The 18359-nt window shown below is 39.3% G+C and overlaps 1 pseudogene; it reads right to left on the reverse strand.

Moving 5' to 3' along the window:
• Positions 1-9045: 9045 nt before the first annotated feature.
• LOC126064375 (rho-related GTP-binding protein RhoQ-like) lies at positions 9046-9656 on the reverse strand (annotated as a pseudogene).
• Positions 9657-18359: the final 8703 nt, after the last annotated feature.

Raw genomic sequence — 18359 nt, forward strand, 5'->3', positions numbered from 1 at the left:
ATAGTGACCCCCTGTGTGGTCCGTGGGGTTTTGTAACCTTTTGGAAGCAGATTGCCAGACTGTCTTCCAGGGTTCCAACTGCTGATCTTCAGTTAGTAGCCGAGCACTTAACCGTTTGTACCACACAGGGCACTGTAGAGGATACGTTAAAACAATGGTTGGTGGGTCCTATCCCTTGAGTCTGATTGAGTAGGTCTAGGATGGGGCCTAAGAATTTGTACTTCTAACAGTCTTCCAGGTGATATCAGTGCTGCTTTCTGGGGAGCACACGTTGAAACACTGAAAACAGGAAAACAATATTCACCCTCGTGGCATAGTGGTCAAGTGTTCGGTAGCTAACCAAAAGGTCGGCAGTTTGAATCCACCAGCCACTCCTTGGAAACCCAATGGGGCAGTTCTACACTGTCCTATAGGGTCATGATGAGTCGGAATTGACTTGATGGCAACGGGTTTGCCTTTTTTTTTTTAATTGAAAGAATTATTTTGATGGTTTAGGGCACAGATTAGCAAACTATGGCTTCTGGGCCAAATTTGGCCTGTTGCCTGTTTTGGTGAAGTTTTATTGACATACAAACACATTCATTCATTTACGTATTATCTGTGGCTGCTTCTTGCTACAAGGGCAGACTTGAGTAGCTGTGGCAGAGTCAAACATGTTTATTCTGTGGCCCTTTACAGAAAAAAAATTTGTCCACGCTGGTTTAGACTGTGACTGGTCACATGAAATAACTAATCAATTAGGTTAAAGGATTCAGTTTTAAAACCAACGTGACTCTTTAGATCTATTTAGCTGGGTTGATTTGAGCCTGGCGGTGAAAGAAAAGGCTCAAATGAAACTTAGCAGACCCATTCAGAATTAGCAGCACCTCTTCTGCCCAGGAATCCACCACTTGGCAGAATTGGATTAATTTCAATAACCACCTAAGGCCAGATAGGACTCTGTTATTTACATCCTCGCCTCATCCTGGCATCCATCCCCTTACCCTTCCTCAGGGCCTCCCATCTCTTTATTCACCATAGGTGGCATACTCATTACAGGAATTGCATCCCTTGGAAATGACTGAAGACAATATTCCTGAAAAATCTTGCCACAAGTAAGGGCTTTTCTGAACACAGTGTTAAACCTTCAAATATAACCCTGTAAGGAGGTAATAGTGTTAGAAAGAAACAACACCTTAAAATATCTTAACAAGAAAGCGATCTAGCAATGATTCATACTTTGGGGATTTCCAAGTTGCTTTTTTTCCCCCATGAAAGAAATGTGACATAGCATTCAGAAGCAGCATTTTCACTGTTTTAAGAACACCGAATCAAAGTGCCTTCTCTCCTTCAGGTCTCAAGAATTTTCAGATGATATAACCAACTCCTGTGGCTAGTTTTCCTCTACTGAAAATCTCTGTCACCAGAGGAAGACTCTCCAGGCTCTCACCGCTCTACTACTCAGATAAGAAACTGGGAAGCACGTCATGCACTGAGAGAAAAAGTTACAGAAAAAAAAGTAGTTTTAAGCACTGTGGTTCATTTCAGCAAATGCAAGCAAGGTGCACAAATCAATTAACATGATAGCAACAGGACACTGTGGTAACACCAGCACCACTCCTGTCCTGTGCAGGCTTTCTAAAGCACTTCCCCATGCCAAAAAACACCCAAACCCATTGCCATCAAGTCGATTCTGACTCATAGCGACCCTACAGGACAGAGCAGAACTGCCTCATAAGAGTTTCCAAGGAGCACTTGGTGACCTTTTGGTTAACAGCTGTAGCACTTAACCACTATGCCACCGGCGTTTCCCACTTCCCCGTACACTCCATTATTTGATTTTCCCGATATCCAAAGAAGGTGGGCAGAGCAATTCCAAACAGATGAGAAGGACCCGGTCACCACAGAACTTCAGTTTCTTTATGATAGGACAAAATAATGGGAAAGGAGCTTTTCTAAAGAAAATTGTATTAAATCTGAGTAATATTTGATTAATAGATTCTGATCTCTAATTATTAGCTTTCCTTGTTTAAGGTCAACTTAAAAAATATCTATATTTGCTTAAAAAATTTCAAGGGGAGTGAATTAATATTTATTGATTTTTTTTTTTTATTACTTCCAGGCAGGGTGCTTGTTGCTGGTTGAACATTAACCAGTTTATCAAGTTGACTTAGACTCATGGTGACCCCATGTGTGACAGAACAGAACTGTGCACCACAGAGTTTTCTTTTTATCTTTTTTTTAAAATTGTGCTTTACATGAAGATTTACAGAGCAAATTATTTTCTCATTAAACAATTAATACATATATTGTTTTGTGACATTGGTTGCCAACCCTGTGACACGTCAACACTCTCCCCTTCTCGACCTCAGGTTCTCCATTTCCATTCATCGAGATTTCCCGACCCCTCCTGCTTTTTCATCGTTGTCCCTGGGCTTGTGTGCCCATTTAGTCTCATATACATGGCTGAGTGAGCTATGTATATTACTGTTTGTTTTATGTTCCTGTCTAACCTTTTCTGAAGGATGAACCTTAGGAGTGACTTTAGTACTGAGTTAAAAGAGTGTCTGGGAGCCATACTCTTAGGGTTTCTCCAGTCTCTGTCAGACCAGTAAGCCTGGTCTTTTTTTGTAAGTTTGAATTTTCTTCTACATTTTTCTCCAGCTCTGTCCAGGACCCTATATTGTGATCCCTATCAGAACAGTCAGTGGTGGTAGCCGGGCACCATCTAGTTGCATTGGGCTCAGTCTGGTAGAGGCTGTGGTAGCTGTGGTCCATTATACCTTTGGACTAATCTTTCCCTTGTGTTTTTGGTTGTCTTCATTCTCCCTGGCTCCAGATGGGGTGGGACCAGTAGAGTATTTTAGATGGTTGCTCACAAGCTTTTAAGGCCCCAGACACTACTCACCAAAGTAGGATGCAGAACATTTTCTTTATAAACTGTGTTATGTCAATTGAGCTAGATGTCCCCCAAAACCATAGTCCCCAGCCCTCAGCCCAGCAATCTGGTCCCTCAGGGACTTTGGATATGTCTATGAAGCTTCTCCTCCATGCATCTGTCAGTGTGTCGTACTGTGGGGCTTGCGTGTTGCTGTGGTGCTGTGTTGCTGGAGGCTATGCCACAAGTATTCAAATACCAGTAGGGTCACCCATGGTGGACAGGTTTCAGGTGAGCTTCCAGTGTAAGACAGACTAGGAAGAAGGACCCAGTGGTCTACTTCTAAAAAGAACTAGCCAGTGAAAACCTTATGAGTAGCAGCAGAACATTGTCTGATATAGTGCTGGAAGATGAGCCCCTCAGGTTGAAAGGCACTCAAAATATTACCGGGGAAGAGCTGCCTCCTCAGATTAGAGTCAGCCTAACGATGTAGATGGAGTCAAGCTTTTGGGACCTTCATTTGGTGATGTGGCACGACTCAAAATGAAAAGAAACAGCTACAAATATTTATTAACAATAGGAACATGGAATGCACGATGTATAAATCTAGGAAAATTGGAAATCATCAAATATGAAATGGAACATACAAACATCGATATCCTAAGTGTTAGTGAGCTGAAATGCACTGGTACTGGCCATTTTGAATTGGACAATCATATGGTCTACTATGCTGGGAATGACACATTGAAGAAAAATGGCGTTGTCAAAAAGAACATTTCAAGATCTATCCTGAAGTACAACGCTGTCAGTGACAGGATAATATCCACATGCTTGCAAGGAAGACCAGTTAATATGACTATTATTCAAATTTACGCACCAACCACTAAAGCCAAAGATGAATAAATTGAAGATTTTTACTAACTTCTGCAGTCTGAAACTGATCAAACATACAATCAAGATGCATTGATAATTACCGGTGATTGGAATGCAAAAGTTGGAGACAAAAAAGAAGGATTGGTAGTCAGAAAATATAGTCTTGGTGATAGAAATGATGCTGGAGATTGCGTGATAGAATTTTTCAAGACCAATGACTTCTTCATTGCGAATGCCTTTTTCACCAACATAAACAGCGGTTATACATGTGGACCTTACCAGATGGAATACATAGGACTCAAATCCACTACATCTGTGGAAAGAGATGTTGGAAAAGCTCAATATTATCAGTCAGAACAAGACCAGGGGCCGACTGTGGAACAGACCATCAATTGCTCATATGCAAGTTCAAGTTGAAACGGAAGAAAATTAGAACAAGTCCACAAGAGCCAAAGTATGACCTTGAGCATATCCTACCTGAATTTAGAGACCATCTCAAGAATAGATTTTATGCATTGAACACCAATGACCAGACAAGTTGTAGAATGACGTTAAGGACATTATACATGAAGAAAGCAAGAGGTCATTAAAAAGACAAGAAAGAAAGAAAAGACCAAAATGGATGTCAGAAGGGACTCTGAAACTTGCTCTTGAACATCAAGTAGCTAAAGCGAAAGGAAGAAATGATGAAGTAAAAGAGCTGAATGGAATATTTCAAAAGGCAGTTCAAGAAGACAAAATAAAGTATGATAATGACATGTGCAAAGTCCTGGAAACAGGACACCAAAAGGGCAGAACATGCTCAGCATTTTTCAAGCTCAAAGCACTGAAGAAAATATTCAAGCCTCCAGTTGCAATATTGACGGATTCTGTGAGGAAAATATTAAACGACCCAGGAAGCATCCAAAGAAGATGGAAGGACTACACAGAGTCACTATACCAAAAAGAATTGGTCGACTTCCAACCATTTCGGGAGGTAGCATATGATCAGGAACCGGTGGCACTGAAGGAAGAAGTCCAAGCTACACTGAAGGCACTGGCAAAAAATAAGGCTCCAGGAATTGATGAAATACCAATTGAGATGTTTCAACAAATGGATGCAGCACTGAAGTGCTCACTTGTCTGTGCCAAGAATTTGGAAGATAGCTACCTGGCCAACTGACTGGAAGAGATCCATATTTATGCCTATTCCCAAGAAAGGTGATCAAACCGATTGTGAAGATTATCAAACAATATCATTAATATCACTTGCAAATAAAATTTTGCTGAAGATCATTGAAAAGTGGTGGCAACAGTATATCGGCAAGGAATTGCCAGAAATTTAAGACAGATTCAGAAGAGGATGTGGAACCAGGGATATCATCCTGATGTCAGATGAATCCTGGCTGAAAGCAGAGAATACCAGAAGGATGTTTACCTGTGTTTTATTGACTACGCAAACGCATTGGACTACGTGGATCATAATAAATTAGGGATAACATTGCAAAGAATGGGAATTCCCGAACACTTAATTGTGCTCATGAGGAACCTGTACATACATCAAGAGGCAGTCATTTGAACAGAACAAGGGAATACTGTGAGGTTTAAAGTCAGGAAAGGTATGTGTCAGGATTGTATACTTTCATCATACCTATTCAATCTGTATGCTGAGCAAATACCCTGAGAAGCTGGACTGTATGAAGAAGAATGGGGCATCAAGATTGGAGGAAGACTTATTAACAATCTGTGTTATGTAGATAACACAACCTTGCTTGCTGAAAGTGAGGAGAACTTGAAGGACTTACTGATGAAGATCAAAGACCACAGCCTTCAGTGTGGATTACACCTCAACATAGAGAAAACAAAAATCCTTACAACTGGACCAATAAGCAACATCATGATAAACAGAGAAAAGATTGAAGTTGTCAAGGATTTAATTTTACTTGGATCCACACTCAACACCCATGGAAGCAGCAGTCAAGGAATCAGAAGATGCATTGCATTGGGCAAATCTGCTGCAGAAGACCTCTTTACAGTGTTGAAAAGCAAAGACATCACCTTGAAGACTAAAGTGAGCCTGACCCAAGCCATGATGTTTTTAATTGCCTCGTATACATTCAAAAGCTGGACAATGAATAAGGAAGACTGAAGAATTGATGCCTTTGAATTGTGGTGTTGGCGAAGAATATTTGGTATACCATGGATTGCCAAAAGAACAAAAAAATCTGTCTTGGAAGAAGTACAATCAGAAATCTTCCTAGAGACAAGGATGGTGAGACTGCATCTCACATACTTTGGACATGTTTAGAGGTATCAGTTCCTGGAGAAGGACATCATACTAGGTAAAGTAGAGGGCCAGTAAAAAATAGGAAAACCCAACAAGATGGACTGACACAGTGGCTGCGACAATGGGTTCAAGCATAACAGGGATTGTGAGCATGGCACAGGACCGGGAAGTGTTTTGTTCTGTTGTACATACAGTCACTATGAATTGGAACCAACTTGACGGAACCTAACAACAACAACATGAAGCTTCTATGACTTTGCCTTGGTCAAGTTGTGCAGACTTCCCCAGTATTGTGTACTGTTTTACCCTTCACCAAAGTTACCACTTATCTATTGTCTAGTGAGTGTTTTTACCTTCCCAACCCTCCCTTCCGTCGTAAGCATCAAAGGTTGTTTCTGTGTGTAAACCTTTCCATGGGTTTTTATAATAGTGGTCTCATACAGCATTTGTCCTTTTGTGATTGACTTATTTCACTCAGCATAATGCTCTCCAAATTCATCCATATTTTTGTGAGTTGCTTTGCAGATTCCTCATTGTTCTTTATTGTTACATAGTAGTCTACTGTGTGTATATACCACAGTTTATCCATTCATTTGTTGATGGGCACTTAGCTGTTTCCATTTTTTGCTATTGTGAATAATGCTGCAATGAGCATAGATGTGCATATGTTTATTCACGTGATGGCTCTTAGTTCTCTAGAATCTGTTCCTAAGAGTAGGATTGTTGGGTCATATGGTGTCTCTGTTTCTAGTTTTTCAAGTTAGCACCATATTGTTTCTCAAAATGGTTGTACCCTTTTGCATTCCATCAGCAGTGCATAAGAGTTCCAATCTCCCTGAAGCCTCTCCAACATTTGTCATTTTTTGTTTTTTTGATTAGTGCCAGTAATCTCAGGGTGAAATGGTATCTCTTGGTAGTTTTGATTTGCATATTTCTAATGGCCAGTGACTGCGAGCATTTCCTCACGTGTCTGTTGGCTGCCTGAATGTCTTCTCTGGTAAAGTGTCTGTTCATATCCTTTGCCCATTTCTTAATTGGATTATTTGCCTTTTTGCTATAGAGGTGTTGGATTTTCCTATAGATTTTAGAGATTAGAACTTAGATGGATAAGTCATGGCCAAAAATTTTTTCACAGTCCGCAGGCTCTCTTTTAACTCTTTTGGTGAAGTCTTTTCATGAACATGAGTGTTTAATTTTTAGAATATCTGGGTTATCAAGCTTATCTTCTGGTGTTTGTGTACTGTTAGTTATGGTTTGTATACTTCTGTCTATAGTGCGACGTTGGCTCTGCCTCTGATGTTTATATTTTTAAAAATCTCTACAAAGCTGATATATAGCAAGACACTACATCCTAGAATTGTCAGCGATAGAGCGCTTAAGGCTGTCCTGTTCAAATATAAAAGTTTAGTGTTTCATTACCCAATCTGTGCAATAGATAATAGCTATAAACTCAAGCCATAGAAATTAACAGAAGCCCACCACAAACATAAGATATCATAATTTAGGCAACAGCAAGTTAAAATGTAGGAAAGACTAAAAAAAAAGTAGGTTGATTATGCTTCTCTATAAAACTGCATTCATTTTTTCACACTGAAACTTTGTCTAACAGTCTTGTCTGCTGCATAGTATTGGGGCTAAGGCAGACCCACAGGAGATCCAGCAACTCTTAATTAGGTAATACATATAGTAATTAAGGTGGCTGTCCTACCTCCAATACAATTCTATGGCCTGTGCCCCCAGAGAAAGATTAAACATGGCTCCAGTATATCAAATAAGCTTCACAAATGAATAGGAAAATTTTGTCTTGGATGATTTTTTTAAGCAGAGCCTCTCACCTAGGGACCAACATGCACTTCTGGGGGAAGAAATAAATCAACCTTATTTACTTCTGGCTTGGTGAAATATTGTAAATTGTTGTATGGCTGCAGAAGGGAGTATTTGGAAGTCAGTGTTTTGCTTAATTTTCACTCTAGAATAGCTCTGTAACCTCTGTTCTAGCTCCAATATTTATATCCGACATCAGTTTTATGATGGCAGCAGCTGCTGTGCTGTAAATTCCATGTAACGTGCTTAAGTTCTATGTCTTTTCACTTTAACACAATATAAAGACAGTTTCTTGTGGTTTAGTCAGCAAACACACTTCTCATAGCATTTGATATACACAGCCAATGTGGGAATTAAAAAAAAAAAAATTATCGACTAGTCCAGAGAGCTAAATTGAGTTTAGGGTTATGACAAAGTCTGACCCAAAATTTAATTTGTAACTTTAGCATGTATCTCATGCAGTTTGGGGAGCCTGAAACTAAATCTACAATTGCCAGAAGCCTTGTACAGTCTAATAATGCACATTAACTAAAATGTGTGCAGTTTTAGTGTTCATGGTAAATGGCAGCTATCACCGTATGACACTTTTGTCATTCTTTAAGAAAGCGCGTTACGTTTTAATATAGGAATATTTAGGTTACACTTAACTTGTGCTCAAGTAGTAATAAAATATTCGTCCTTTTTTGATTCCATACATTCTTTCCTCAGGTAGGGCCACCTCCTGCACGCTTGGAGCAGCCTTTGGCTGTGTGGCTGGCCTTGCTATTTCACCACTCTGGATATACTGGAATAGAAAGTAACTTACACACAAGAACAATTAATTGGAGCAAAAGAAGATAGTTCTTTGTGCAGATTCCATAAAGACTGCGCAGAAATGTATATGGTCAAAGCCAAGCTGTTTCATTTACGGTGCTCTTTTTTTTTTTTTTTTAATGTAAGTACAACATGATGTGATTGTAGCTTTTTAAATTATGAAGCCCCTGAAAGATTGTACCTTCTATCGCAGTGAAGTATTTATAATAGATTGTGGCTTCAGATGCTGTTTGTTGCTTCTTGGACCTTTAATAAACATTCTTAATGAACTCTATAGAATTCTGAGGGCAGTTTTTTTTTTCTTTCAAGTTTTAAACTGCTTCATTATCTATAAGAGGTCTATGAATAACTGTAGCGTTTCATATACTTTCTGAGAGAAGTAGACAGTTTCTTTGGCCACTGAAGACATTTCTCACATAATCAAACAACAGTTTCTATATCTTGATCCAATTCTTTTTCTTCCTGTGTGTTTCTCCACAGTTGAGATGGCTATGATAGCCTCATCAGAAGGTCTTCGCTCCCTTCTGGGTTAATGCTGAGCATTCCACATAGCAGCACGCTCCTGTCTCTTTTGCTAGTTTCTGTCCTTGTTCCACACATACAGGTTTTTCTTTCATACCAGTCTTGCTAAAGTTTTGGGGCCATCCCAGAGATCAGTCAGAGTTTCTGTTAATAAAAAGGTCACATTTGGTGTATATTCCTTAAGCTCTGATACCCACTCCCCTTTCACATTTTTGAATGAAGCTGGATTTACCACAGAGAAGCATATAAGGAAGACGTCAGTCAAAGGATAAGACAAAGGCCTCAAAAGATTGTAGTTTTCCTGTCTAGCCACATCCTAGAGTCCCATAAGGTACTGCTTGCCCTCACGGTGACACTGACTGTGCCGTGACCGGAGATGGTACACACGTACTCCTCTGGGAAGGTATCGTTGGCATGGTTCATAAGTAGCCATGTCTTGCCCAGTGCCCCATCACCGACCACCATGCATCTGAGCATCAGCAGGCCTGGCCTGTGAGCCATGCTGTGGTCGACCCGCCTCCAGCAATGGCCCTCCCTGGAGCCCTTGCCCAGACCCTGGGCTCAGCCCCAGCCTGACTAGGGGGTCCACTACTCTTCTGCAAACAGGACCACGCCAAGCCCCCCTCCACATGAAGTGGTTCCCCCCACCAGAGGGGAGAGGGTGGCTGGCCCAGGGTGCTGCCGCTGCCTAGATGGCTGCCCGGGTCCCAGCACTGGCCCTGGGCACCGTGCCACCACGCCTGCTGCCCCTGCCACTCTGGGCCAGCAACCTCTCCCCGCCCAGCCTCCCTCAGAGCTTCAGCTGGATCATAAGCCTGGCTGGCCTAGGGGAGACAACTTTGGGGAGGACAGCAGAGGGGGAGGGCAGACAGCTCTCCCTCTTGGCTGGCCAGGAGGAGGGTAGGCCGAGTGTCCCAAGTGCCTTCAAACTTTCAACTTTTTGGTTAGCAGCCAAGCATGTTAACCATTTGGACCACCCAGGGACTCCTTGACAAATGTTGTTGTTGTTGGGTGCTGTTGGGTTAATTCTGACTCATAGTGACCCCATGTGACAGAGTAGAACTGCCCTATAGGGTTTTCTTGGCTATCATTTTTATGGAAGCAAATTGCCAGGTCTTTCTTCCATGGAGCTGCTAGGTGGGTTCGAACTGCCAACCTTTTGTTTAGCAGTGAAACACTTAGCCCTTGTACTACCTGGGCTCCCTTGAAAAACAATATTGGGTTTGAATTCTCCCAAAGACCCTATGAGGTCAATATTATGGGGACTGAGTCTCAGGGGGTTTAGATGATTTGCCCAAAGTCACACTCTTTCCATCATAACATGCTGCTCTAGAGATCACAGAATTTTCCAGACTGCAAATATCTCATTCCATCTTTATGGTTCTATTATTTGCTTAATGTTTTATCTTTAAATTGACTGGAGTAAAAGATTAAATAAATTTATTGAAAAAGGAAACTTCACATTGTTACTGGTAATGAAAAAATAGTGACATAGGTTGAAGGTAATAAATACAATGGGACAACACAATCTATATATAGAAAACCACACAGAATCCACAAATAAGTGTCTAGAGCTAATAGAAGAATTTAGCGAAGTTGCAGGGTATAAGGTCAACACGCAAAAATCAGTTGGATTTAAATACACCAGCAATGAGAAATATGAAAAGGAAATTAAGAAAACAATTCCATTTATAACATCTGAAAGAATAAAATACCTAAAAATAAACTTAGCAAGGAATGTGAAAGACTGACACAATGAAAATTAAAAAAAAAAACACTGCTGAAAGAGTAAAGAAAACTTAAATAAATGGAAAGACACCCATGTTCATGGATTGGGAGACTCAAATGCTACCCAAAGTGATCTGTAGATTCAATGCAATCCTGATCGCCCGGCCACCACTACTGGCCGTTCTGATCATGGATACAACAGAAGAATTCAGATAGAACGGGAGAAAAATGTAGAACAAAACTCAGCTTCCTAAAAAAGGCCAGACCTACTGGACCGATAGAGACTAGAAGGACCCTGAGACTATCACCCTAAGATAACCTTTGAACCTGCCACTGAAGCTACCCCTGGAGGTCACCTTTCAGCCAAATAATGGACTGGCTTAGAAAATAACAATATAATCCAGGAATAATGTGCTCCCTTAAACAATCAACTACGTGAGATCAAATGGTCAACATTTACCCAAAAGCAAAGATAAGAAGGCAAGGAGGGGAAGGGAAGCTAGGTCCATGAAAACAGAAAAAACAGAATGGAAATAATAAGAATGCTGACACATTGTGAAAATTGCAACCAATGTCATCGAAGAATTTTATAAAAATTGTTAAATGGGAACCTAATTTGCTGTGTAAACTTTTACCTAAAACAGAATAAAATATATTTTTAAAAAATCCTGATAAAAATTCCAACAACCTTCTTTACAGAAATAGAAAAATGAATCCTCAGTTTTATATGGAAAGACAAGAAGTCTGGAATAAACAAAGCAATTTTGAAGAAGAACAAGGTAGGAGGACTCATACTTCCTTATTTCAAAACATACTATACAGCTACAGTAATCAAAACAGTCTGGGACTGATAACACAATAGACACATAATCTAATGGAATAGAATTGAGAGTCCAGAAATAAACCCATACATCTAAGGTCAACTGATTTTCAACAAGGGTGCTACGTCCGTTCAATGGGGAAGGAAGAGTCTCTTTAAAAAATGGGGCTGGGATAACTGGATTTCCACATGCAAAAGAATGAACCTAGATCCATGCCTCACACACATACAAAAACCAATTCAAAATGTATCAAGAATGTAAATGAAAACTAAAATCATAAAAGTCTTAGAAGAAAACATAAGGATGTGGCTGCAGGGCCTAGTTTTTAACGATGGCTTATCAGATATTGCAACAAAAGCACTAAGAACAAAAGACAAAATAGATGGGACCTCATAAAAATTAAATGCTTTTGTTGATCAAGGACTTTGTCGACAAAGTGAAGAGACAACCTATATACTGGGAGGAAATTTTTGGGAACCAGGTATATGACAAGGATCTAATACCCAAAATACATATAAAACTTATATGACTTAATAGCAAAAAAGACAAACAACCCAATCAAAAACTGGGCAAAGGACTTGAACAGACATTTCACCAAAGAGGGTATTCAAATGGCCCACAAGCACATGAAAAAATGCTCAACATTATTATTCATTGTTGTTGCTGTTGTTAGGTGCCCTCGAGTCACTTCCGATTCATAGTGACCTATGTACTACAGAACGAAACATTGCCCAGGCCTGCACCATGCTCACAATTGCTATGCTTGAGCCCGTTGTTGCAGCCACTGTGTCAATTCATCTTGTTGATGGTCTTCCCCTTTTTCGCTGACCCTGTACTTTACCAAGCATGATGTTCTTCTCCAGGGACCGATCCCTCCTGACAACATGTAAGATGTAGTCTTCATCATCCTTGCCTTTAAGGAGCATTCTGGTTGTACTTCTTCCAGACAGATTTGTTCCTTCTTTTGGCAGTCCGTGGTATATTCAATATTCTTTGCCAACACCAAAGCTGCATGAGATGCAAGGAGGCTGGTGTGGAGATGGACTCACATCTCAGAAGCTTTTCAATAACCAAGGGTTTGCAGAGCCCCACCTCAAGCCTAAAGGAGCTCTGGCGGTGAAACGGTTAAGTGTTTGGCTGCTAACCAAAAACTCTGCATTGGAACCCACCTAGAAGTTCTGTAGGAAAAAGACCTGGCAACCTGCTTCTATATAATTACTGCCAAGAAAACCTTATGGGACAGTTCTATTAGGTCACACGCGGTTGCTATGAGTCATAACCAACTTGACGGCATCCAACAAAAAAAACCACTTCAAGCCTTCACCATGATTTTTTTGATGCTTCAATCCCCTTTCCGATTCTAGAAAATTAAAATTTCATTTTTAATATGGCCCTAGTAGCCACATTGGAGATGTTTTTTTCTTTACTTTCTGGTTTTCAGACAATATTCTGGGGATAATTTGATGACATCTTATCTTTCTTTTGTAGATTGCACTGCTTGTGAGTGACTTTTATGACAATAAATTTTAAAGGGATTTCCCTTTGCCAGAGAAGGGAGAGTAACCAGTCACTCATTTCACTTGTCACTCAAGAGCTTTGCTGATCATTTGTAGTCTGACTTCACAGAGCAATATTAACAGATTTCCATGGAGACCTTGAAACATTCTCTGCAGAAGATGGGTAACAAATGTATTACTGGATCCACAAATAAAGCAGCATACCCATGTACTCATCAGGCTTATGATTTATATTAAGCTTTAAAAATATATATATTAAATAAGAAGGATAAGAAATTGTATATCAAATACCCACCTACCCACAGTGTAGCTTTATGAAATCTCAACATTTAGCCACACCTCCTTTTTCTTTTTAAGGAAATAAAATAGCCCATATGCTAGAAACTCCCTGTATCTCTCTCTCTGCTCCTGTTCCGCTCCGTCCCCAGATGGAACCACTCCCCTGAATCTTGTATTTATCATTCCTAAGAAAGTTCTAATATTTTTTACTACCCATGCAGTATCATAAACAATAGTATTGTTTTGCATGTTTTTAAACTCTATATAAGTGGTATAATTTTGTTTGCATCATTCTACAACTTGATATTTTTGCTCAATATCATATTTTACAGACTTATCCATGTTTATATGTATAATTTAACTTACTGATTTTAACTGCTGTAAAACATTTTATTGTATGAATAAACCACAATTTATTTTTCCATTTTCCAGCTGCTGAACATTTAGGTTGTTTCTGATCTTATAACAAACAACGCATCTACGGATATTCTTGTAGGTGCCTCTGTGCACATATGTCCAGAAATTTCTTATAAGATATACGCCTAGAAGGGAAAGTGCTCGGTTAAAAGCTATCTGTGACTTCAGCCTTGTTGTTCTGTGTGCCATCAAGTCGATTCTGACTCCTAATGACCCTATATGACAGAGGAGAACTGCTCCATAGAGCTTTCTTGGCTGGAATCTATACGGAAGCAGACTGCCAGGTCTTTTCTTCTGTAGAGCTACTGGTGGGTTTGAACCACAAATCTTTCAGTTAGCAGACAAGCACTTAACTGTTGCATCACCGGGGCTCTTTTCAACTTTATTAAAGACTGAAAAATTGTTTTGGAAAGTCCAATTTACAATCCTACCAACACCTTTGAAATTCCTTTTTCCCCCGCATTCTCACCCTTACTTGGTATTAAGACTTTAAAATTTTTTTGCCAACTTGAGGGGTGGAAATGATATTTCATTTTGGTGTAAGTTTGCATTTTTCTAATTACTAGTGATTGGGAGAGGTTATTTATATATCCTGGATACTAATCTGTTCTGGGTTTATATGCATTACAAATATTTCCTCCCAGCTGGTGGGTTGTTTTTTCACTTTGTTTTTGGATAAGTGCAAGTTCTGAATTTTCATATGGTTAAATTTATCATCTTTTCTTTATGGTTAGTACCTTTTTGTGTATTGTTTAGGAAATATTTTCCTACACTGAGGTCATTCTCCTACATAATATTCTGTAAGTTTTATAGTTTTACCTTTTGCATTTAGATCTAAAATCTACCTGGAATTGGAACAGAGAAGAGCTCTGATTTAATTTTTTCCATGTGCATAACCAAGCGTCCCAGCACCATTTATTGAAAACATCATCAGTTTTCCAGTGCTTCACATGGCCATTTTTTAATCATAAATCAAGTGTATAATATGTGCTTGGGAATGTTTCTGAATTCTCTTTTCTGTTTTGTTGGTCTACCTAAATTTATCTGTACACCAATTCCACAATGTTCTTTTTTTTCCTTCTAAATTTTAATTATTTTGTTGTTGTTGTTGAGAATATACGCAGTAAAACATACACCAACTCATCAGTTTCAACATGTACAATTTAGTGACACTGATTACTTTCTTCGAGTTGTGCAACCATTCTCACCCTCCTTTTCAGGAATGTCTCTCCCTCATTAACATAAACTCACTGTCCCCTAGGCTTCCTGTCTAATCTTTCAAGTTGCTGTTGCCAATTTGATACCATATAGATAGTTCTTAAAAGAGTGCAATGCTCAAGGCAGACTTTTTTTTTTTTAACCTGTTAGGCTAAACTATTGCTTGGTTTTAAGGCAACTTCAGGGGATATTTTTGGCTTAAGGTTTAAAGATTATCTCAGGGCAATAGTTTCAGGGGTTCATTCACCTTCCATCACTCCAGATAGTCTAGAAGCCATGAGAATTTGAAATTCTGTTCTGCATTTCCCCCATTTTGATAAGGATTCTTCTATGAAATCTTTTACCAAAATGTTCAGTAATGGTAGCCGGGCACCATCCAGTTCTTCCGGTCTCATGGCAAAGGAGACAGTTGTTCATGGAGGCAATTAGCCCCACATTTCATATCCTCTTTTTTTTTTTTTTTTGGATATATCTAGGAAGCTTCTATGACTTTGCCTTGGTCAAGTGATGACCTCCCTTGTGTTGTACGTTGTCTTTCTCTTCACCAAAGCTCACTTGTCTACTATTTAGTTAGTGATTTCCCCTCCCGACCTGTCCCCTCCCTCGTAACCATCAAAGATAGTTTTGTTTTTTTTTTTCTGTTTGTAAACTTTTTCTTGGATTTTATAATAGTGGTCTCATACAATATTTGTCCTTTTGTGATTGGCTTGTTTTACTCAGGATAATGCCCTCCAGGTTCATCCATGCTGTGAGATGTTTCCTGGATTCATCCTTGTTCTTTATTGTTCCATAGTATTCCATTGTGTGTGTGTACCATAATTTGTTTATCCATTCATCTGTTGTTGGGCACTTAGGTTGCTTTTATCTTTTTGCTATTGTGAATAATGCTGTAATGAACATGGGTGTACATATGTCTATTTGTGTGATGGTTCTTATTTCTCTAGGATATGTTCCTAGGAATGGGATTGCTGGATTGTATAGTATTTCTATTTCTAGCTTTTTAAGGAGGTGTCATATCATTTTCCATAGTGGTTGTACCATTTTATATTCTCACCAGCAGTACAAAAGAGTTCCAGTCTCCCTGTGGACAATCCAACATTTATTATTTTCTGTTTTTTTTTTTAATTAGTGCCAGTAATGTCAGGGTGAGATGGTATCTCATTGTAGTTTTGATTTGCATTTCTCTAATGGTTATGGTTGCAAGCATTTCCTCATGTGTCTATTAGCTGCCTGAATGTTTTCTTTGGTGAAGTGCCTGTTCATATTCTTTGCCAATTTTTTTTAATTGGATTCTTTGTCTTCTTGTGGTTGAATTGTTGAAGTATTCAATAGACTTTAGAGATTAGACCCTTACCAGATATGTTGTAGCCCCCAATTTTTTCCCAGTCTTTAGGTTTCCATTTTACTCTTTTGGTGAAATCTTTTGATGAGGATAAATGGTTAATTTTTAGACGCTCCCAGTTATCTAGTATATCTTCTGGTGTTTGTGAATTGTTAGTTATGGCTTGTATTGTATTTATGCCATGTATTACGGCCCCTAGCATTGTCCCTAATTTTCTTCCACAATCTTTATCGTTTTAGGTTTTAAATTTAGGTCTTTGATCCATTTCAGTTAGTTTTTGTGTATAGTGTAAGGTGTGGGTCCTGTTTCATTTTTTTACAGATGGATATCCAGTTTTGCCAGCACCATTTGTTAAAAAGATCACTTTTCCTCATTTAATGGACTTTGGCCCTTTGTCAAAAATCAGCTGGCCAAAGGTGGGTGGTGGATTCCACCTTTTGTTGGGGAGTGGCATGGTTCTGAAAGAGTATGTGGGACCATAAATAGTGCTGTGACCATTTTTGGAAAATACACTTCACTATAGTCTGCCCTTTGGCAACAAGAACTCATATCCCTTCCACATGCAAAAAAGCCTACACTCTCCTCTAGTACTTCAAAGTCTAATCCTGTTTTAGCCTGAAGTTCAGGCTCCCAGTCCAGGATCTTGCCATCTAGACCATGTTAAGGTACAGTTGAGGCTCCTTGGATTTGGATTCTCAAGTAGAGTTCCCTAAGGACAGTTTCTGTTGATCATAAGACTTGTGAAGTGAAGAAATAAGTTGGCTTCCCCCTATACATCCAATGTGTGATGGTGGGACAGGTGTAGGATAACTGCTGTAGACTCTCTTCTGCAAAAAGGGAATGGGGGAAGGAGGCACACAGGAATTTACAACAATTTTCAAATTCAGCAAGTTACATGTTACTTAATTAGGGTGCAGGCCTGCTGCCTGGCAATAATTCACCATGACTCTTGGTTATGCCCTCTGAATCTTCCTTCATTTTCCATAAAAAGTGGTATTTGGCAGCTGAATAGTTTTCTTAGCTTCCTGCCTATAGAAACGTGGATTATAAGTTCCTTTCCATCCTAGCTAATATTCTTTCAAAAATATTGTGGGTTTCTTACACTCCATTAGACAAAAACTACACTCATACATCTTGTCAAGATAAGCCCATTTCAACCTTGCACTTGCTGTAAAGCTGCTGAAGGAAAGCAGTCTGTAGATTGTTAAAAGTCTGATTGTTAACAGAAAGGACCTGTGCTGTGCTCCCTTAAGATCTTCAGAGGATCTTTTGTGTGACTGAACAGTTCTCACAGGCATTGATTTAAGTATTTATGAAGCTTTAATGAAGGATCTTATGGCTCCATCCTGGATTTAATCTTTACTCTAAAGCCCTATCTTACTTTGAGAATCTTGGAGAGGCTGAGAACTAGAAATAGTTTTATTTTTGAACCTAGAAAGTTCTGGCTCCTCTATAGTTCCTCTAAATTTTACTTGAAAAGTGAATAATTTTTTTTAAGGCCATCTCTTTGTGCTTTCATTTTATCATAGCGTGAAGAAGCCAGGAAGTACTTTTAATATTTTGAATAAAATATTCTAGATCATTCAATTAATTAGGTAAATATTCCATTTTCTACATTACTGCAGGAATAGTGTCACTAAACTTTGTCCTAAAACCTAACAAGGATTCCTTTTCCTCCAGCTTCCAATAACACTTTCTCACCTTCCTTTAAGCATCGCTGACAGCTTCATCAAAGATCATCAGGCTTCTTCTAAAAGTCTCTTAAAGATCCTTTTGGCTTTTTTAATACTCTCTTTAAGGTTCTTCTGGCTTCTGCCCACTACCTTGTCCCAAAGCCACACCCACATGTTTTAGGCTTTTTGTTATGATCACATCCTACTCC

This window comes from Elephas maximus, chromosome 20, assembly GCF_024166365.1.
Source record: "Elephas maximus indicus isolate mEleMax1 chromosome 20, mEleMax1 primary haplotype, whole genome shotgun sequence".
Classification (NCBI taxonomy): domain Eukaryota; kingdom Metazoa; phylum Chordata; class Mammalia; order Proboscidea; family Elephantidae; genus Elephas; species Elephas maximus.